Source organism: Phyllostomus hastatus, unplaced genomic scaffold, assembly GCF_019186645.2.
Source record: "Phyllostomus hastatus isolate PE091 unplaced genomic scaffold, TTU_PhHast_1.1 phas_contig_1, whole genome shotgun sequence".
Taxonomy (NCBI): Eukaryota; Metazoa; Chordata; class Mammalia; order Chiroptera; family Phyllostomidae; genus Phyllostomus; species Phyllostomus hastatus.
In genome coordinates, this window is record NW_025333498.1 from 42,902,501 (window position 1) to 42,925,087 (window position 22,587).

General features: G+C 38.0%; 1 protein-coding gene across 2 annotated transcripts in view; it reads left to right on the forward strand.

Annotated features, from left to right (window-relative positions):
• The window catches only part of ZEB2 (zinc finger E-box binding homeobox 2), a 132,512-nt gene that overhangs the window by 17,041 nt on the left and 92,884 nt on the right, over window positions 1–22,587 (forward strand). The window lies entirely within an intron of this gene.

Sequence of the window (22,587 nt, forward strand, 5' to 3'; positions counted from 1 at the left end):
CGAAAAATATGTTTTCAAATACTACATACCAACTTAATTTTAAAAGCTTGAACTTTGAGGACAGCAGGGTTCATTCGCTCCTCCCGTTTCTGTGTAGCCAATATTCAAACTCAGCTTTGGAAATAGATAGATTGCCAGTAGCTTCTTAGCTGTTCTCCATTTAAGAATGGGATTCCAGTCTTAAAAAGTCTTATTAGGGTAGAAGATTTATTTTTCTTTGATCATTGGTTGAATGTCATTATTTATTTGCAACAATGGATTCTCTCATACATCCCTAAGGAGACAGTACTTTGCCTATACACAATCTGGGTAGACCTTTTAAAAGATGTATTTTTAAAAGATATCTTATTAGCAAGATATTCAGCTATAAAAAATACCACTTATAAATGTCTCTAAGGGTAGGCACATTGCTACCTGCAAGGGGAAAAAAAGGAGTTTATGTTTAAGTGAGCCCTATTTAAGAATCAGTAGAAGAATTAGGATTGAGTCTCAAAAGTAAAATAATTGTTTAAAAAATCCTTGCTCCACTGCCAACAGCTAGTTCTTCAAAAGAAAACCAAAGTTTAGTGCTAAATCTAGACCTTAGTGTCACATTGAATGTGCCTTGAGCTTTATCTATGATGGGGGTTGGGGGGTATGTTCCCCCTCTGCCTCTTTTTCTTCCCTTCAGGTTTGCTTCAAGTGTTTGCTCAGAGATTAGTTAGCAAGTTTATATTGAGGAGGTAGCCATGGGAAGCAGCTCTCCCCTCGAAGGAACGCACAGTGGGTCAGAGTGTGAGGATACTGGGAGCTCAGGCTGACTAAGGCCTGGGATCAGGTACTTTGTTTTCTCTCAAAGACAAACCACTCGGAGAAAGGTTTGTGGAATGACATCCCGTCCCAGCGAGGGTACAGACGCCATCACTTTCAGAAACTTCCATACAAGCATTATTGCTGGGACAACTTTATGAAAAAAGTTTTTCTTCGAGTCTATTGCCAGAACACTCCCTTTTCCTTTGTAAAGAGGCTATAATTTGAGATATTCAGGGTTATTTTTACCTCCATTCATAAAACAACCCCTTTTTTGAGGGCTGTTATGAGGAAGGTGAGGAAGGTGGCAAAGGAGGGAAAAATATTCAGCAGTGTGAAAGTATTTCTGCTACTAACCAGTGAGACTGCACTAAAAATCTGAAATTGAATCTCTAGAGTAAAACATATACACATTCTCACCTGCCCTGAGCATACTTTCGTAGCAATGACAGTTTTACTAACTGAAATGAATTGCTTTTTTTAAGTGGTAGTTTTACTCAATGTTTATTTATAGCAAATAATTCTCACAACCAGAAAGAGCGACACAGGTAGGGGTGACAAGGCAAGATTAAGCTTTTATTGCTATTTTTGTATAATATCACACATGAGAAAGACATACCTGATTACGAGACACTCTGTGGCCTGTTCTCTTAGCTTCATGAGACATTCCTGTGCCCGATCCCATCGGTGTGCACAAGATTTAGACACGCAAATCTCCAACTTGGCAGAAGAATGGACCTTTTAATATATTAATGGAGCAGATTCTCACTTAATAGATGAAGTAAATTTTGGCATTGGTTTGGTGTTTCTTGTGAATACTTTGTTAGCATCTGTTTTGAAAGGAGACAAATAGAAGTTGATCCAAATGGTCCCTCTGCCCCAACCCCCAGCTCAACATTATCTGCTTTGTCTTGCCAGCTCATAATATCCTATCTGTGAATTGCTCTAAATGAAGCCATATCTTAGCTGTGTTTTATAACAAACACAGGGCTAGGACCCACATGACCTCTCACCTTTTAATGAACTGTCCTAGTTCAGGAGCTTCTACGGGAAAGAGTATAAAATGAAGCAAAGTAGAGATGAAGATATCTCATAAATATTTCCTTTGAACATCCACAATTGCTTATGTGCCTTCTCCCTTTCTTCCAGGCTTGCAGAAATGGCCTAGCCCAGGGTTCATCCAAGTGAGCCCATTTCAGAACTATTCACTGGATGACTTGAGGGATACCCCAGCCCTGTGATACCATTGAAGTGCATTAACTGAGAACTTTTGTACGATTGGGGGCGGGTGTGATGTGAGTACAGGGAATTCTTAAAGGGGTTTCTAATTCATGTGAGAATAGTAAGCTCTAACCATCCGTCAGCATCAGGTTTCAAAGAAATATATTCATGGCTGTCTTTTCCCCCCATCCCATTCCTAGCCAAGTGAGGAACAAGCTCTGCTTCACATAAATAAGATCTTTGAATTTATCTGTCATGAGGTAGGGCTTTAATGATCAGTATCTGCAAGCCAGGAGCATGAATGTGATCTTATTGTATCACAGTGTAGAGATGAGATAGTCTAGAGCTACAGCACACCAGTGCATTGTGCCCAGGCGTCGGGAACAATCCTTCCATTTCCAAAGCAGCAACTCTTTATTTTTCGTCATTGTTTCCTTACCTCACTTGTATGCTTCTTGTGATACAGATCTGAGTGAGTTGTGCAAGCTTCAGACTTGCCAGCCTCCAGCTCCCAGGCCTAGTACAGAGTAATTCATAAACTTACTATATTAGACTATCAGATTGAAACCAAGGATTTCTACTAGTGGTGGAATTGGAAAGCCCATTGTTTTGGTTATCATTTCATCAGCCCCAACTGATACTAGTATGCTCAAGGAAAACATACTTCAGTTACAGTTGATTTTCAGATTCCAAAATGGTGCTGCAAAGCCTGTGCATCTCTAATTATATTTTATGCTAGGCTGTGCAATACCAAAATATACGCCACAGCAATCAGTGAGTGAACAGTATCAATCAATTTGTAAACAGATGAAGTCACTCATTCCCAAACTGGTTTTCCAAAAACAATTACTAAATTACAATAGAAAAAAAATTGTACAGTTACTGTATTTGTGTGCTGTGTTACAATCAACATACCAGGGAAACAAAACAATTTAATGCAGAAAAATCATCATTCATCTACATTATAATTGCTTCTTTTTCACATCTACAGGGCGGTTAATTAAAATTGTGATTAAATGCGGTCGCGCTGCCTAAGATGTCTTGCCCAAAACAGGTGGTACAGAATTTAAAAGTAAAAAAAATGTAATTAGCATTGGAAATTGAGAAATTGCCTGTAAGAATCAGTGTTAATTTCAGTCAGTGATGAGGTAATTTATAAATGAATGCAGTGGAGGCTGTGCAAATGCACAATTGCCTTCCTTGCCATTCTTAGCATTCTCAGCATGCAGGTGAAAATGTTTTCAAAATATTGAGGTAATTTGAAAATCAATCCATGCATTCTGTATCTTTTTTCTCCCGTTTGTAGCAAATGCTGAACAAATGCTGCCATAGATGGCATGATCCATCAATTTTTTTATTTTCTAAAAGCAATGCTACACATATTTTAGACGTAGATTAAGAAACATAACAACAGAAATTGCAAACCTCAAATTGTTACAAGGGTAAAATTGTACACCTGAAATTCTGACTAATGTGGATTTGCTTTGCTGTACAACACTCCATCAATAAAACAGAGACCTGGAGGGAAATCTTCTCAGGAACAGACATGGAGACTCTTAACCAATCCAATAAACACGTGAGGCTTTCTTTTCAAAGTTTAAGGAAGAACTAGAGAGTTATAATGTGACCAATATTTTCCTTAGAATCTTTAACATTTTTATTATTCTACCTATAAAGCCTTGAAAACTGGTTAATAAAGTATTATTGGAATTTTTTTAAGAAATGAGCTTTGCTTATTAATAGAATCTCTTTAATAAAAATGCACCTTTCTAACAATATTATGCTATCAATTTAATAAATGTCAGGCATTCTATTAGCATGTGAATAAATTTATAGTTTAGGTACTATTTTAAAATTACTTTTATTTACACTATTATTAAAATAGAAGCACTAAGCTTTTAAAAATCTTTTCATGGAAGAAGTTTAACTTTCATGAGCTTATCTTGACCATCTGAACAATATAATTTTAAATTATTTTAATAATTAATCAAGGAGAATATGGGGTTTGAGTATCTGGCTGCCACTGGAGTTAAAAAGACTTCTTGGGACTTCTTGAGCACTCTTCATATAAAGCTAATTCTAAGAATATGTTTAGTTAACTATTACAGATCTCTCTAATAGTCAGAGTCACTCATATCAAATATTCTGAATGGTTCTTTGCTGTTTGAGGCAGAAATTAATGATTTCACTCTGAGGACAATCTTGGGTAACCCTGACACTTTGGGGAGAGAGATGAGAAACAAGGAACAGTCTTCCTTCCTGACAGTATCTTATCACCTTGTGAGTTCAGGCCAGGTATTGGTCCTTCCGCCATGACCCTTCCTCGTCACTTTTGGGAGACAAATGAACTGTGTAGTTTCAAGGTGACAACTCGGCTCATTGTTCTAAGTGGCATGCCATCATTTCTCCTGTATTTCAATCTGTTTTCCATTTAATATTACAAATAGAAATAAAATGAGACTTATAAACGGAGGAAACTGAAAGGTCACCAGTTAACTTCATGATTCCTCTCCTTTCACCAGTTCCTACCGCCCACCAACTGTGATTAGGAGGATTTCATCATCTAGCAATCAGTTCACCTTCGTGAGAGAGAGTGCACACTTCGTCAAAGAATAGCTTCCTGGATTCCCTTCAGGACCTGTGAACATTAGATCTGCAGCCACATGGGTCTTGGCTCAAATTTCAGGAGAGTGGTGAGATGGGGGAGGTACTACCTCACTCTCCAGGCTGTGCTGGTTCTGGGTTTACAAGGGGTCACAAAGGTTAGAGAATCACAGATGTCAATAGAACTCCAGGCCTTACCCCTTGAAAAATTTGCAGTAGAAATCTTCTTACCGCTTTATGTTTAGTTCTTAGTCTTCTGTAAACTAGCAGGGCAACGTGAAACTCTTTGCTAGGGACATTTCACCTATATTACGTCCAATCACTGACAATGCCAATGTCTTTTAGACAAGTTCCCTCTCCCAATTATCTTCTCCATACTCTTACAGCATCATCAGGGACCTCACAAAAGGTCTGAACTATTGGCGATACCAGCACTAGACTGGCCAGCAATTTGGCATTTTAAGTCCTTTTTCTTTTCAAAGTTTCCATGTGAGTTTACTTGATTTATTCTGCAATTTCTTAGAAGCAGCCCTCTCTGGAGTTGATATCAGGTTCATGGAAGGAAACTTTTATTTTTACATTTAGGGCTTCTTCACCTTTATTTCTAAGGGAGCTTTGCATTAGAAGAAAAAAGGTGTGTGTGTGTGTGTGTGTGTTGCAAAAATAATTGACTAGGTCCTTCTTAGGCTTTTGGTATTGCAGCAGAAAATTGCATGATTCATTCACTCTACAATAATTGAGCATCTACTGCATGCAGACGCTGTACTTGAGGCTGCTGATTCAAAAATGAATGATAGGGCCTGGGCCATTAAAGAGTTTGCTGTCTAGTGGGAAGAGGACGGGGGGTGGCTGAAGACATGAGGAAAATGTGATGAGTGGTATAAGGACATACCTGTGAGTAGAGAGTGCAGAAGATATAATTAGATCTGGGAGAAGGTGGTGAGGGCAGACTTTCTGGAAGAGGTAGCTTCTAAGAAGACTGCTCACGTGACTTGGATTTTACCAGTGGGGTGAGGGGAGGGCATCCTGGGCTGAGAGGAGGGCAAGTGCAGGCTTTGGAGGATGGAAAGGGAAAGCAGCTCAGGTATTGTTAGCCAACAGAGATGTCTGGACATAGGGCACATGCAGGAGGATGAGATTCAATTGAGTCTGCAAAGGTGGCTTGGGAGCAGAAGAATCTCCTATCCCATATTTCTGGCTCTTATCCAGTAAATAGGTGATGATGAGCATGTGAACCCTTTTTAAAGAATAATGACATAATCATATTTGTATTCCAGTGAAATGTCTCTGGCAACTGTACGAAAGCTAATGTTATCTAACATTTATTGAGTACTTATAATGTGCTAAGAATTTTGTCGATGTCATCTGATGTTGCCCTGACAACAATTCTATCAAATAGATACTATTATTTTAATAGACTTTTTACAGATGAGGAAATAAAGGCTTAGAAAAGGCACAAGCCCAGAGTCAAGAAGAAAGTTATGGTTAAATGTTACGGGAATTGTGGAATTGCCAGAATTAACAAGTAATTCTGGAAGGACATTTGGAAAAGGAAACCAGCACTGAAAAAGAGTTAAAGTGAGGTAGTTTGATTCCCTTTTTTTCCTCTGGGTGAATAGTGAGATGAAGTGGGGAATGAGGAATTTTTATTCTCAAAACTCTTCCTTTCATTCATTGCTGCATCAGTTTGAAAAAGAAAATGAAAAATGATTCTTAATCCTCAAGAAACTGATACTAGAATATGTACCTCTTTGGGAGTTTGGAAAGAGATGGTTAACAGACAACCCTTCAAAACAGTGGGATGTAGTGAACCCAGAACACTTGGCCTTGCTGATTTAATTCATGACATTAAGGCCTTCTTCTGCCTTATGAGGAAGCAAATGAAAATAATCCCTTTGCGATGACTGTTTTCTCCCTTTTCTGAGTTAACTCTTCCATTGCCTAGGACTCACCAACCCTCCAACTTCTGAATTCTCCACACTGCCTTATCTCTGCCATCGCATGGCAAGCCCTAAAGCTGCTAACCTTTTGTAAAAACTATGTGACAAATTGTTGTGCTTTTATTCATGTCGGGCATCTTTGCCAGGCTTGCTTGTTGTGTTTTCTGTTTGGCTGTGTCATGGGACCAAAGGTGCCTGCCTTTGTACAGCATGTCAAATCTGGTTAACATGCAGCCATTTATCTTTAAAACCACTCCAGCACAATGGCAGCAGTGGGCCAGGCCCACAAGGCTCCAAGCACAGCCTAATTTTTTAGACCATCCTTTCTGCATATGGGGAGCACATTGGACAACAGACAGGATGTTTTGCGTTTGGGGGACTCTCTTCACAACAAATTGTAGAGTGCAAGTGCAGTGTAGCTGGACTGCTGGGTGCCCAGTGAAGTGAGGAAAATCAGATACAGCACAGGCTGAAAGAATGAAGAGAGAATTCATATCTCTGTGCAGAATATGCACAGTACTTTGCTCACCCGGGGAGTTCACACATAGACAAAAGCGTGTTTGCTTGTGGGTTATTTGCAGGGATTCTATAGGCACAGTCTGCGTACATTCGCACATGAGCCTTCTTTATGCATTTTTCACTGGAGAGGGTGTCCACATGTGAACATGTAAATGTGCTTGTGTGGGAAGACAATTTGCTGTTACAGACTTTAGACATGGGAAAAACCTTCTAGTTCACTGAGGCGTTTCTCTCCTAATGTAGTAGAAGCAGAATCTTTGTGTTTTCTATAGTTGTTTCAGTAAAGGACTCTGTGTGTGTTTAAAGAAGATGCAGAGCCAGTGAGTGTCAAGGGTGACAATGAAAAAATATTGAGGACTTTTCTTTCTATGAAACAGCTGCAAACTTTATAACCTAATTCACTTTGGGTTTTTATTCCTCAATTGTCTCAGGTATCTTGGGGATGGTTTGCCCTTAAATAACTAATTATCAACAAAGGAGAAAAGACAGCATTGAAAAAATGTGATCAACTCCTTTAACTAAAATGAAGAGATTTACTTCCTTGGATGAGTTAAAGGACTGAGCATAGCACAACTATTTGATTTAAAGGAATTGTTGGGAACTTTAAATAGTAAATATAAATAAATACATTTCATTCATATACACACACACATTTGTATATATTCTGAAGTTGCTTGAAGGAATGGGCACAGTTTTCCTTTTCTCTCTCTCTCACTCCTGCTCTCTCTCTCTCTCTCTCTCTCTCTCTCTTTTTGAGTAAAGGACCCAAGAGATTGCCTTTCACTTTGAAAACAATCTCTAATATCAGGAAAATGCGCTGTTTGTTTATGCGTACATAATGCAAGTTTGTCCGCCTGGGAGCTGCAGCAAATGGGAGAAGTATGCATGGATTTCACAGGTAACAGGATTACGTGGGCACATAATTGATCCATTTGGAGGAAAAAAATGACAGTGCTCTAAAGATGCCTAAGCTTTGGAGATGGAGTTTATGAAACAGGCATTTGTAAATTCAAAGGAATCAATATGTCAATTTTATTACATCTCAGAACCAGCTGGGCATTAAAGGAACAGTAGCCTTAAAAAAAATGCAGCTGCATATTCCCACATTGTCTACCTTTCTTAATGGGCTTGGAATTTAAGGAAATGAACTCAGAAATTTCTGCCTTTCCAGAAATTAATTTGTATTTTAAAAAACAATAATTTAGCAATTTCTGAGTTTCAACCTAGCCATTTGGTTAAAATGTCTGACTTAATCATTACAAGTAATATCTATTAATAGCTATAGGTAATAAGCAGGATAGTAAATCTCATGTAGGCTACATATAGTCAAGGGTTCATTAGAATTCATATCTGCATTGTGCTTTTGAACAAAGTCTAGATTTTACTTCTTCACTGATCTAAGAACATAATTTAAGAGCTAAGCTTTGGATGTCCCACAGAATTTGGTCTGCATGAGTATGAAATAGTCTTGTTTTATTAGAGTTTTTGACAATTCAAAAAGACCAAGCTATTTTAAATTAAGTTCCCAGATAATAGGATTTGGACAACAGCCATAAGAGACGTGCATGGGATATGAATTCAAGACTTTTTTTTAAAGGTCCCAAAGAGCTTACACAACTAAGGGGGAAATTTAGATGCTATTAACTGTCCCACTTGTAGATGAAGCAGTACATCCTTCCACACACCCTACTGTGTGCTGTTGGCCACTACCTCAAAGGTTCGTATCTTCACTCACCAGGCTCCTGCTCTAAGAACGTTCTTAGATCCATTCACTTACAATGAATGGAGCCCAGTTTTCCTCTCTCTCTCCAGGGAGTGAGGAATGTAATACCATGAAAAAAACAAAACCCACAGCATTCAGACACAAACAAATCTGTGTCCGAATTCTAATTCTGCCACTTCCTTTCCAGGTGGCCCTGAATGTGTTTCTCAGCCTCTCTGAGCCTCAGTTCATAATTCTTAAAATGGGGACCAATACTTAATACAGGAGGATTGGGAGTATTGAACAAAACTCTAAGGGCAGTATCTGGAGCTTAGAAGATACTCAGTAAACTCTGATTTATAACTACTTCATGGCGTGTCTAACCAGGCTGCCAGGAATCCTGTGATAGAGGTACTTCAGTTTCTGGGCCACACTGAAACTCTCCTAAGAAGGGGAAACAATAAGCTTAAGCTGAGGTATTCATTTCTTTTCATTTCTCTAGGAGTGCTAGAAAACAAAAAAGGAAAAGAAATAGTAATGATGCTTTGCATGGTCTTATACCTCTGCCTTTCCAGAAAGTAGACAAGGTACTTTTCCTTATAGGAGCAATGCCCTCTAAAAACATTCCTCAAGGAATATATTCTGAGCTGACCTATATCACAGCACTTACAATATCTGATTCCTATTTGTCTCCCCACAAACGTGTAAATGCCTTGAGGACAAGCCTTGTCCATTTCACTGTCACCAGTGACTAGCTCAGTGGGTGGAACACAAAAATCATTTTGTTAAAGCAAGGCTGTACTTAATAGGAAGACGAATCCATTCCACTCAACTGTCTTCTGAAAGTGAAGACAGCAGGTACATTAAAGATTTAGTGTATATTATAATATCTAGAAAAAAGCTTTTGATAACATATGGTAGACTCCCTACTACCCTATTAATAATATCTTGAACTCCATTTAGTGATAGCCAGGCCATTTTGAATACTTGGAATTCTCCACCCCCCCTTTTTCATTTTTAGTTTGTATTTAAATCAACCGTCTTTCCACCTTTCTCAATGATACTTACAAGACCTGTGAGACAGAGAGGCAGTGTGTGTGCTCAAGAGAGCCTAGGCTTTGGACATCTGGACTCAACTCGGCTTTCTACTTCTTATCAGCCATGCAACCAGGAGCAAGTTGCTCAGCCTGTGTCTCCATTTCTCATCACGTCTATGTGACAGGGGTGTTGTGAAGACACACTGGTAACAAGTAAAATATCAAGCGAATAGTAGGTATTTAATGTTACCTACTCTTCAGTGTTGACTGAGTATTGACTTTGCGTTGGCACTTAGGAAGTTTCCCCCTTGCTCCTTCTGTCAGTCAATTAACACTTAATACACACCACTGATGGACATCTTTCTCATCCCAATTCCAAGGATCCTTATGAGAACTGGACTATTTTCTACTCAAGGAAATGATCACATGAAAGTGCCTTTTGTATTTAGAATCACGATCATTATTTTCTGGTTAATCTGACTACTTCTTTGTTCCCACCATTCCTTTAGTGAACCGGTTTGGTATTTCTGCAATGCTTCACCACCATTCTGTGCTTGGGTATCTCAGATCTCTCTTCTGCTGTGATCCCCTGAAGATATCAGAAAAGAAGATGCATTAAGGTCTCTTGACCGTGTTTGCCATGCAACTGTGTGGGCTGGTTAGTTAATGGAGCAGATTAAAAAGCTCTTTGTTCAATTCTGCTTAAGCATACCAGAAATACATTCAAAATCTACAGCTACAAAATGTAAAGAAGGTAGTCCAAATATAGTACTACATAATGAGGCTCCCTGTTGGTAGTATATAAAGCAGTTTAGAGTATAGCTTCAAATTCTAATGAAGATCATTTTAAATTTTGCACTGAATTGTGAATTTAAAATTCCCATGTTCTCCATAAGTATCTGAAGAGGGGCATGTAAATACCATAAGTGAATTAATTACTCTCTTAAGTTGGTAAAGCATGTGTGAATCCAAACTTTATTCTTGAACTTGCACTTCTCTTCCCAAGGATTTTTGAACCATTTCCTATATGCTGAGTTCTGAGTACCTATTCAACTGCTGAGGACATATAAAAGGTATTTTTCTTTGCATGGATTAAATGTTTCAATCTCAGAAAATCACCACCACAGGAAAAAGTCTCCCCAGCACCATACACATGTTAACATGAAATCCATAGAGTAAACAAGAGAAGTTTAGAATCAAAAACTTGAAAAAAGGTACCTTAACTCTTGCCCCTCCTTTTAATATCAACAGTATCAGTTTCTTTGAGAACAAACGAAAGACTAAATGGCAAGAATATCTTTAAGGCTTGCTGATGTTTTGGTGATGTAACGTGGGACCCCTGAAGTTATTGGGCAACTTTTCTAATCTGACTCTTTTGAAGTAAACCCACAGAGAGGGGAAAATGGAGCTGTTGTTAGTGCACTGATGGCGCCCACATGGCGCCCACACCAGTTCCTTTGGAGGCTCCATAATTTCCATGGAAGGGCCAGAGGCCCTGCCAATATCCGCACATCATTGGCATGATAGACCATAACAGCTTCTTCTGAGCCGTTCCGGTCTATCGTGTCAATGCGTACTCAGGGAGTCCTCAATGCACGGATCATTGACACGGCACTACATAACGGCTCCTTAGCAGCCATTATTGGGTATCAAGTCAATGCATACTCAGGGAGCCTTTAACGCACAGTCCTGCACAAGCAGACACATTCTGAATACTAAAATTCCTTAGGAAAATTAGTCATTGCCCATGTGTGATAACTGTTTTCCATTTTGAATTTTAACCATTTTGAGGAAAGGGCGAGAAGGGAAAATACCAGAGTAGCTGAAAAGTCCTTAAAATAAGGGTGCCAAAGTTGTAAGGGTGGGGTAGGCATATGAAGACGATGACATTCTAATTTTTTCCTTTCCATAGCCTCATTTTATTGTGTCAAAGTTCTAGAAAGCACTTCACTTTCATTGAGTCTCTTTTTCAGGCAGGGTGCAGCCCAGAAAACCTTTTTCACGGTTCAGCTATAAATCTCGGAAAATGCAGTGGGAATGATGACAGGCTCTCTAACTATAAAATAACAGTAATAGTTGTCATTATTTCAATGCATTATAATCTTACAGGAGTTTACATGTCAAAGATCTCATTTTTAAGATGATCTCTGCAAGAGATTTCAGTTGGTTGTCATTCTAGACTTTTAATAAATAATGTGTTGAGCAGGAAAGGTTCTGCAAAAATCAAAATAAAATAATGGCAATGATGAAGATAGAATAATAATAATAATAATATAGGCACCATTTAATATATTCTCACTCTGTGGCAGGCACTTTGTATACATTATCTCATTTAATTTTCTCAGTAGACATTACAAGTCAGGAAACTGTGACTTAGCAAGGTTAAATCACTTGACTGATGTCACGTACCTGCAAAGTGACAGCAGTGAGGTCTGAACTAAGTCTGGGGAGAGCCATGCTCTTGCTATGACATCACTTTCAATGGCAATCAGCTTTGGGAAACTAGGTTTTTATTTAGACTATCCAACCCTTTGTCTGCTTACTGATCAGGAAACTGAGGCAGGGTAGTTCTAGTAATTTCCCCAAATAATGAAGACAGTCAGAGTCAATACCAGAACACACAAGTGTAGATGCCCTTTCTCTCTGACAACATGTTAACCACAAACAACACTTGGGGATTTCACAGACTCTGCTGGTGTTTTAGAAGGAATGTCCACTGTGGCCCTCACCCCTGCAAAGGTTTCCCTGCACCACATCAAAATGGTGTGAGTTTGCTGTTGTTGGTATTTTTCCCTTTTGTGTTCTGCTTGCTGACTGACATCTGCTATCATGCTAAGCAGGTGTTCCTATGTAAACGAACGTGCCCTGTTTGTGTTTCGCCATCCTCGCTGCTGCGCACCCAAATGAGCAGCGTGATTAAGAATCCTGTAAATTTTTGAAAGGAAACGGATGGCTACCCTACTAGAACATAATTACACCGTTCCAACATCCGCAGCTCACTGCTGCAGCAGAGTTGGAGAACAGCAGAAATTAATAATATATAATAGCATCATTCTCGTAATTTATAAATGAAATAAAGTAGAGAGGAGATTCTGCTGATATGCATTTTCTCTTTAATTCTAAAAGACAAAGTATAGATTAGAATTTTAGTGGGGTGAAACCTGGCCAGCCATCTCCTACTAGTTGCCTGATTCATGATAGGAGTGTTTTTGCTTAGGGAAAAGAGCTAATATCTTTTATTAGGCCAGGGGAAAAAATGAATAAACAAGGCCCTCTAAAGGCAGTGCTAGATAAAGGGGGTCTGAAAAACAGCTCTGAGAATTGTGCACCCACTGTATTTTAAAAGATATTACTACTTTAAGACTTCAATGTGTGTTGCATTTTTGCTCTTATTATAATAACATACCCCTGTAGGTCAATCCCTCTGAGAAAAAGAGGGACCTGATCAGTTAAAGATGTGGTCCAACATAAACTTTACGTTAAAAAGCGTCTGTGTAAGTTCTGGAGTCAGCCATACAACCACGCACATGCAGGGAACAATACTGTACTGCACGCCACGTTTGTCGGTGGGGTAGATTGTATGTCATCTGTTTTATGACCGCAAAAAGGTATTTATATCTTTTTTAAAAAAACATTATTTTGAGCACCCTGAATGTGCCAACAAGACTCTCATTACAGATCATGGTGAGAGGAAGAGAGTTGATTCTTTTCATTGCGCCTTTCAGCCAGTTGGAGAAATAATAGAACTTTCCAAAGAGGCAAATAAATTGTACGTTAAAAGTAGTCAGTCCGTTTCTCTGTGAGATAGGGTTTTTAAATAAAATTTAAAACATTTTTCTGTTAACTTGCCACAGGTAGGTTACCGGACAAATGCAGCGTACATGGTCAGTTGTTTCCAGCCTTTGTTCCCCATGAGCCCAGTGCTCAGGACACACACACACACACACACACACAGAGGCAATTACCCTTAAGAAAAATAATAGTTATATTACTTAAATATTGTTACATAAGCAACTTTTTCCTGCTTAATTCCAAAGAGTGACAATACATCTGAAGAAGTCAACTTGGACTTTTTGCTTTGATTAACCTTAGAGAACATGAAAGTACTGATTGCCTTTCAGGAAGAGCATGTCCATTTAAGATGCTTATTCGTTTAAGCAGTATTTATTTAAAGGTCCCCTTGAGTATTACTCTGTATTTTGATTTGGTTCAGAGAAAATAAATTCATTTAATAGATTTATTTCATTAACAGGTATTTATTTAAGTGGGTTCCACTGTATTTAAATCTCTAAACAGTTTCCATTATTTCCTTGCTTACTTGCTTCATGTTGACTAATTTTAATAAGCCTAAGGTGCCTAGGGTCTTATTGAGTGTTCAGTTTGATCAATATGGTTAAATTAAAATTGTGCAAAATATAAGCAAATGTACTCTAACAACACAGTGAAAAATGTGCTGTGCGCTGTGCATTGATTGGTGTGCTGCAGGCTTGGATGTGCTATGGTGGGTAAGCCTCTGAACCCCCTAGAAACAGCAGTTCTCCTCCAGACCTCTCCATTCAGACACCCCCTCGTCCGCTCCCACCCGCACTTACCGGCAAGGGTGCAGGCACACCCTCTGTGGTAACAGAGGAAGGAGATTTATGGCAGGTGTTTTGCTTTTTGATTTAATGGAAAGCAGAGTGTAAGACTCAGGGAAATCCTACATAAAGGGGGGAAAAAAGCTCAGATCTTATCAAAGTTAAGCTCTTATTATCACTAAAATGCTTTAGGCTTTATCAGTTGAGGTATGAGGAGCCTAGTTCTTATTTAACAGAATAAGTTTTTTATTTAATTGTAGTTATTCTTAAATCTTAATCGTTTGGTAGCTTGTGTCCTTTTTCAAACTTCTTAATTGAAAAGTTTGATTTGGTAAATTACAAAAAACAAAACAAAACAACCCTGATCTCTAAAATATACCAAATATCAGCCTTGTCACTAGTATTGCATTTGAAAACCTAACATAACTTCATAGCATTTTAACAACTTCATTGCCTTCCATGTAATTGTAAAGCTAAAAAGATAACTAAGTATGTTTTAGTGGATTCCTTTTAGCATGAAAAAGTTTGTATCATCTATTCCTAAACCAGTTTCTTAATCTTTCCTTCTTTTTCTTCTCTCTATTTCCCTTTCTCTCCTACTTTTTGAGGTATAATAGGAATATTAAGTTGCTTAATATTTAGCATCAATCTTAAGCATTTCAAAAATCTCCCACAATCACTCACCAATCACGCTCATGTGTTGTACAATTGTTTGATGTGTGTTGGCTGTTAAAGCAGTGTGTTTTACCTACTTCTGGTGTGATCTTGTATCTGTCTTTAATTTCCTTGTTTGGTGATAGGTAATACTTCAAATTATCCCTTCCCCTATGTCCACAATGTAAGTTCACGTGGCAAAAGTTGATTTTATCAAAGGCAAATCAGAAGTTTTTAAAAAAGCCGGGAGATAGAAACATCAAAAATATAAGCAATGATTGTATTTAGGGAAGTGTGTTTTATTGAGATGAAAATCATTCTCTAGTTTAAACTGACTAAATGGGTTCATGAGCATAATAAGAATTAAAAGTTTCCCTGTAAATTAAATCCAGTGCTTGAGCTTCCTAACCTTTACAGTCACCAAGAAGCCTGCAAAACAATGTTTGAGTCTTAAAATCATCAGGAATAAGTCGACTAACACAAGTTCAGAAGAACTGACTTTATTTTTGTAGCAGGGCCAAGAAAAATACTTAAGTTTTTGTTTAGTTTTGTGCATGCTAATCTTGATTTTTTTCTCAGTGTTTTGCATGTTTTGAGTTTTTAATATCAAAGGTATTGCTCTTTGTAAACAAGTGTAAGTTTACCCAGGCAGCTTCCCTTACACCCTTCCCTTGTAATCAGATGTGAAAATTACACCCTCCCTTTTGGATACATGATAATTACACATTTCAACACACAAAGAATTGTCTCTGTTGCAGTTGTTGGAATGAAAAAGCTGAGACATTCAGTAAAATATGTTATTATATTAAAGATCATTTCCATAATTGTTTTTGGGATTTGTAATCAAAACCATGATCAAGGTAGTTTTAGTTTTAAAAAGAATACACATGGAAACAAGGAGCGGATAAAATTAACAGCCAAGTTCCACTTAAATGGCCATTCTCTTATTTTCTAAAGAGGCAACTGAGAAAAATACATTACATGCTTTCTTTCAAAAACTATTTTAGTAGTCCAACATTTTCTTTCTCCATGCTTATTGAAATAAGTATTTTAATGTAGATTAAAAAAGTGTAAAAATCTACATTTTTGTGAACAATGTAAAAGGGTTAGTAAGAGGTGAGGCATAAATAAAATAAATGGATCTTTTCAAGAAAAGCTTGTTTTTTTTTAATTGCTTGTGTTTGTCTTGTTCGTTTTTAAGTATCCCTTTGAGCCAACTATAAAAGTTTTCTAAATTCAGGTGGGGTACCTCTAACTTCACAATCAGATTTCTAGGTTTATCTGAAGTGTCACTTACATCATAAGGTAAAGATACATGTCAGTGAGGGTATAAAGCAAATTAAAGCCTAAAAACCCCAGAGGCTTAGAAAAATAACACTGACTCAAAAATATTTTTCCTCTTTGGGTAGGTTAAATTATTGATTCATTTTATTTTTATAATCTAGGAAGAAAAGGAAAAGAAGAGTGAAGGCAGTGTTAATTGATTTTATGGTTTCTTGAAACAGTTTATATCATAAAGGAATATCCCAACTGATTAGTACCCTAAGTATTTAAATTTTTTTCTTCTCATCCGAATACTAGCATAGATAAGTGAGAATACATATTCATATAGTCCAAATTTACTTTTTTAATCCTAGTAGATTTTCTGGTTCTTACAATGCCCCAACTCAATTTTCAAAATATTAGCAATTAAATGATAATACAAATTATCACTTATCTATACCCCCTTCTCTTTTAAAAAATTATTGCATAATCTGACTTTGATATTTAATATTTCAAAATATTTTCCCTAGGGAACATTCATATATTTTTGGAACTTCTGAAGAAAACAGAGATTTAACTTTTCTCACCCTAGGCTTCCCTTGTTGGGTAGAAATTAAAACAAAATGGGTAGAATCAGGATTTGAACCCTAGTCTTCCGACTCCAAATGAGGGACAGGATGCTAATTTGAATGTTAATTTTGTTGTTGTGGTTGTTGTTGTTATTGAGCGTTTTCTCCCAACATCCACTGTGAGATGATGTCTTATTTTTAGGCTAAATGAATCTCTACTCTGCCGTGGCAGGTTATAGTTGTGAATGCCAAGGGTGAAATGGCTAGAATCGGAAGATTCGGCGTGCTTTATTTAGTGACTTATTGGGCTGTGGAGCCGCATGTTCTGAAGTCAAGAGTCTTTGCTTTTACTGCTTCTATGTCTTTTAGAAAGATCGGACAGTTGCCTTTTCAGGTGAGGTGTTTTTTTTTGTTGTTGTTGTTGTTTTTAAATTCATGTACAGGCTGGGCAGAAAGATCACAAAATATCTCACCTGGTATCGACATCAGCCTGGTGTTCAGTGAGTTCCCCCTTCAGTCAGGGCAGCCTGTGTTGGCACAGCAGAGAGGGCGATGAGAAGGAAGAGCCCATGGAGGGCAGGAGAATTGCCAGAAAGGAACCAAGGACCTGTGCTCCTGGCCCCCCGTCAGCCTCTACCTTCACCACATTGAGCTTCGCGAGTAGTAGCATGACAATCTGGAAGAGGTTTGGGCAGGAGAAGTACAGAAGGAGCCATTCTTGGTTCCTTGTGTCTCCATGTGTCTCCTACTAGTTTCCATTCCCACAAACCAACTGGTCTGTGGAGTGCTGGACTTGGTTCAGGAAACTTGGACCTGTGGCCCTCCCAGCCCTGCCATCCAATCTCAGCATGGCCATGGCACATCCCTTAACCTCTCTGGGCCTCGTGTCACTCTTTGTAAAATATAGGGATTGGACAGAGGTTGCAACTGGTGTCTGAGAGATGTGTTTGGTTTGGCTCACAAAGTATTTTAAACACATTCAAATTCATTGCCAATATTTCAAAACTGAGCAGTTTCACTCAATAATCTAGATTTCCAGCTCCTCTGGAGAACTCAGAAGATCTGACGTCTCTGGCACACATGGTTGTATGAAAAGAATATGAGGGAATTACCCTGGATCCCCGTTAGAAGGATCAGCCAACCTTCCACACCAAGCAGACATTTCTGTGTGTGACCCCTATCCTCCCCAAAGCTCCTTCCCTCTTGTAGTTCTTTAATTCCAAATCTAATTTGCTTCACTGTATGAAATATACTGAATCCCAGTGGTTTTGAGATACATTGCAGAATGCTAAAATATTTGTCTATACAATAAGCATCACCTAAAGTTTGGAAATATTTTACAATAGGTCAAATAAATCAGCCCAGTTTGGAACACTTACCTTGAAATCTGATGGTGAGAGGCAGGTGTAGCTCAGCAAAGGTAGCCTTTAAGGTAGTCACAGGAAAGGTTTGGCCTGTATTAGCTGCCCAACAAACTATATAAGTACTTTGTAAATTATCCCCAAATTAATTCTTTAAAACCCAAAGCAAATAATATAGGCCCCTTCAGTTGACATAAAATTTTTTCACCTCTCCCACTAAGCTGACATCTCCAGTCTTCTATTTAAATATTGGGCTCGTGAATTTTTTGCAATCATGTAATTGCTAGTGAATTATTTTGGCCTAGGAACGATATGCTGTTCTTCAAAATTGAAGGAATCACATTGATTTAGAAAGTCATGCTTTTATAAACCCCTTTTCCATATATGTTCAGTTTGAATACAAAGGGTAATATTTGTAACTAATGGGTATAGAATATTTAATATTGTACCAAGTGCCTTAACAGAGATATCTTATTGGATCTTCACAGTTCTAGGAGGTAGAAAGAGACAATATTAAGCAAGGAGTCTGAAATTCAGAAAAAAATGGATAAATGTTAGAAAATTGTCCTACTTATTTAATATGTGAAAGATCCAGGATTCAAACCTACAGCTATTTCCATAGTTATGTCAGTGCCCTCCATAGTTATGTTTTCAGGGTTATAGGAGATAGACAAGTAAGTAAGCAGACAGATGGACAGGCAGACAGACAGATAGATCTAAACAATGACTTTTTTCTCATGAATGAGCAGAATTGTCTTAGTGTCTTCCAAGCTGAATGAAGAATCTTTTTTGGTCGCTATTCTTAAGTGAATGCTGGATTTTTATTAAGGGAAGCTAATACATGTATAAAAATAATTCATGGATAATGTATGGAATAATTCAAGATTAAAGTTTTACAATGAAATTATGATATAGGTGGGGAAAGCAAAAATTATAAATTAGGCAGGCAGATGTTTATAGAAAAGTAAGATTGGGGAGAATTTAATTGTAAAGTAACAAAGTGAAAGAACTATTGAAAAGAAGATTATAGAGAGATGAGAAGAAATGTAAAAAGAAATAAAAGATAAAACTACTGCAGAATCATTTAAGAAGTGAAACCCTTTAGGACAGAGGTGGGGGAGAAGTGGGAGATATTAGGGAGGAAGCAACAATTAGGAAGTGTGGAAGAAAAACTTCTAGGCCAGAAATCTGAACAGACTTGAAGAGAGGGGAAGGTGGTAAATGTGGAAACAGAGAAAGAAATACCTTCAGGAATTCAGAGGTGGAAATGAACATAAATTTTAATCAGAAAACTCTGTGAAGACAGGATCAACAACTTTGGATTACCAGCAAGGAAGTTAACATGGTTAGAAGAAAAGAATAGAAATTAGTAAGAGCTGGAAATAACCTAAATGCTCACTGATGGGTGAATGGATAAAGAAGGTGTGTGTGTGTGTGTGTACTTTTAGGGTGTTTCCAGCTCTTACTAATATATATACACACACACATTGGAATATTACCCAGCCATAAAAAAGAAGGAAACCTTGCCATTTTGGACACCAGAGATGAACCTACTAAGTATTATGCTGAGTGAAATAAGTCAGACAGAGAAAGACGGATGCCATATGGTTTCACTTACATGTGGAATCTAAAAAACAAAGCAAAACAACTGATGGATTCAGAGAACAGATTGTTGGTTGTCAGAGGGGAAGAGGCTTGGGGGTTGGGCAAAATAGGTGAAGGCATCAATTGTATGGTGACAAATGGTAAGTATATTTATAGTAGTGATCAATTTGTACTGTGTACAAAGATCGAGTTATTAGGTTGGACACCTGAAACTCATAATCTTATATATTAATTTTACCTAAAAAAAGAAATTAGCAAAAGAAGTCTTTGGATTTTTTTTTAAGATTTTATTTATTTATTTTTAGAGAGGGAAGGGAGGGAGATAGAGAGAGAGAGAGAAACATCAATGTACGGTTGCTGGGGGTCATGGCCTGCAACTCAGGCATGTACCCTGACTGGGAATCGAACCTGCGACACTTTGGTTCGCAGCCCGCGCTCAATCCACTGAGCTATGCCAGCCAGGGCTAAATCTTTGGATTTTAAGAGGTAGGAAGAGAAATGACATTAAGGGGGAAAAGAAGGCATATGTGGAAAGTAGAATGAGGTGAGAGCCTGTGGTGGGTGGTGCAGGTAGAAAAGGAAATGAGTCAGGAAAGACATGACTTGGACCACCGCAAACTGCAGTGATATAGAAGAGGAAACCATTCATAAAGGAACCAAAGAAAGAAGGGGGGAGGGATGGAGAGAGGGAGGGAGGGAGGAAGGAAGGAAGGAAAGGAAAAGGAAGAAAGAAAAGGAACTTTAAGTTGTGTCAGGCAAGACTGAGCCTCAAGCTGACAGAGGAAGAGGCTAAGCTCTGCAAAACAAAACAATACAAACAAACAACAACAACAACAAAAAACAAAATGATAAACAAGGAGAAGATGGGAAACGGGAAGAAGAGATAACAGTGAATCAAAATTTTGAAGCTAAAAAGCACTGAAAGTAAGAATGAGGCATACAAGAATGAGCAACGTTTTACTTTTTCAAGTTTCCCAAAAGGTGAGGTGACCCCAGTGGTTTTGTCTTTGAAGGGCCCAACATGCACTGCAGGGGAGAATGAGAATGGGGCTGAGGTCATAATCATGTTTTAAAACTGTTCTCCCAATAAATTCATAATTCATTATTATGAGAATTATGTCCTAATACTTATGGCAAAACATAACTCTAGATAGCACAATAATGTACACTGCTAATGTGAAAGATCTTCAGTTTTTAGTTTGATTCATACTTTTTTCATATCAAAAGTTTTTTGTAGATAGTATTGTGGAATCAAATTATGTGGATTCCTCCACAGTTCTTTTTTTTAAAACATTTTCCATTTTTTTAATTTTTAAAGATTTTTATTTATTTTTAGACAGAGGGGAAGGGAGGGAGAAAGAGAGAGAGAGAGACATCAATGTGTGGTTGCCTATCATGTGCCCCTTACTGGGGACCTGGCCCACAACCCAGGCACGTTCCCTGACTGGGAATTGAACCATCAGCCCTTTGGTTTGCAGGCTAGCACTCAATCCACTGAGCCACACCAGCCAGGGCTCTTCCACAGCTCTTTACCTTGATACTATATACTTACTTATTTGGACTTAAATACCTTCTTGTTCTGAATGGTCTAAACATGTACTCCATGGGGCTCTAGAATTTAGAATCTTCCTCTTCCCACAACTATTTCTAGTCTCCCTCCTTAACTGAATTAATATAAGGCCTTTGGCAGTGCAGTCTCTATGTCACTGTAAAAATAGTGTTAAAAATCATAACAGGCATAAGAAAAAGAAGGAAATTAGTATTATGTCCTTCTTATCACACCCTGGACCACGAGTAGTCTGTGTCAATAGGGACAGCGGAGGTGTGGGCCCTTGAGAGGATCAGCTTATCTGAAGGTGGGAAGACAGTCCTTTTGCCGTAAATGCAAAAATCGTTTCATAGGAACCTAAAGAAATTCCCTTCAATATTGAATTGGATCTAATCTCTTTTTCCTACTTCCTGTCCTTGTTTCCTCTTCCTTCTCTTCTTTCCTCTATTTCCCTCCATAATCCCTCACCCCCTGCCAAGATCTTCACTTCAAAGATGTAAGTGCCTGAAAAGAAAAATGAAAGCAATGTGTTGCAATACAAACAAGTAATCCCATATTTGTTAGAAGCCAGATTGAAATAAGATAAAAAAAAATTTTCAAAAGCAGCTATGTGTCTGAAAAACTTTTTTAGTTCTAGACAAGATATGAATGAATGTATTTTTCATATCATGAAAACAAATGTTTATATACAACCACATGAAGAGAAGAAAAGTAATGCCATAGGAATGACAACACCTATTTTACAAGGAGTAGGAAAAATAGCCAAATGGTTTTGGGAGCATTTACTGGACCTGTTCTTTTTTATTTTTTAACCTTTAGCATAGAGAGAAAATGAAGATGACAGATAGGTAGCTAAGTAAGAGCACAGGATGGTGGAATTCCTATCAGGGAAGAAAGAATTTGCAAGACAAATAGTATAATACAGCTAAGTTCAGAATTGTGGAGCAGGAGGGACGCAATATTTCAAAACAATAATTGTTCTTAAACATTCTCTTAACCCTAAGTCACTCATCTTTTATCCTTTCTTGCTTCCTGGAATTAAGAGAAGTTCTTCCTTAACTTAGGTTGCTATGCAGAAATGTGAAATATCATTGGCCCTGAATGCTTTCCTGTCTAGTAGGGACTACTGGGAACTCTGCTAATGTGCATATTGATGTACCCTGTAGCTTCAGAGATGATGAAAGAGCATATTACTAA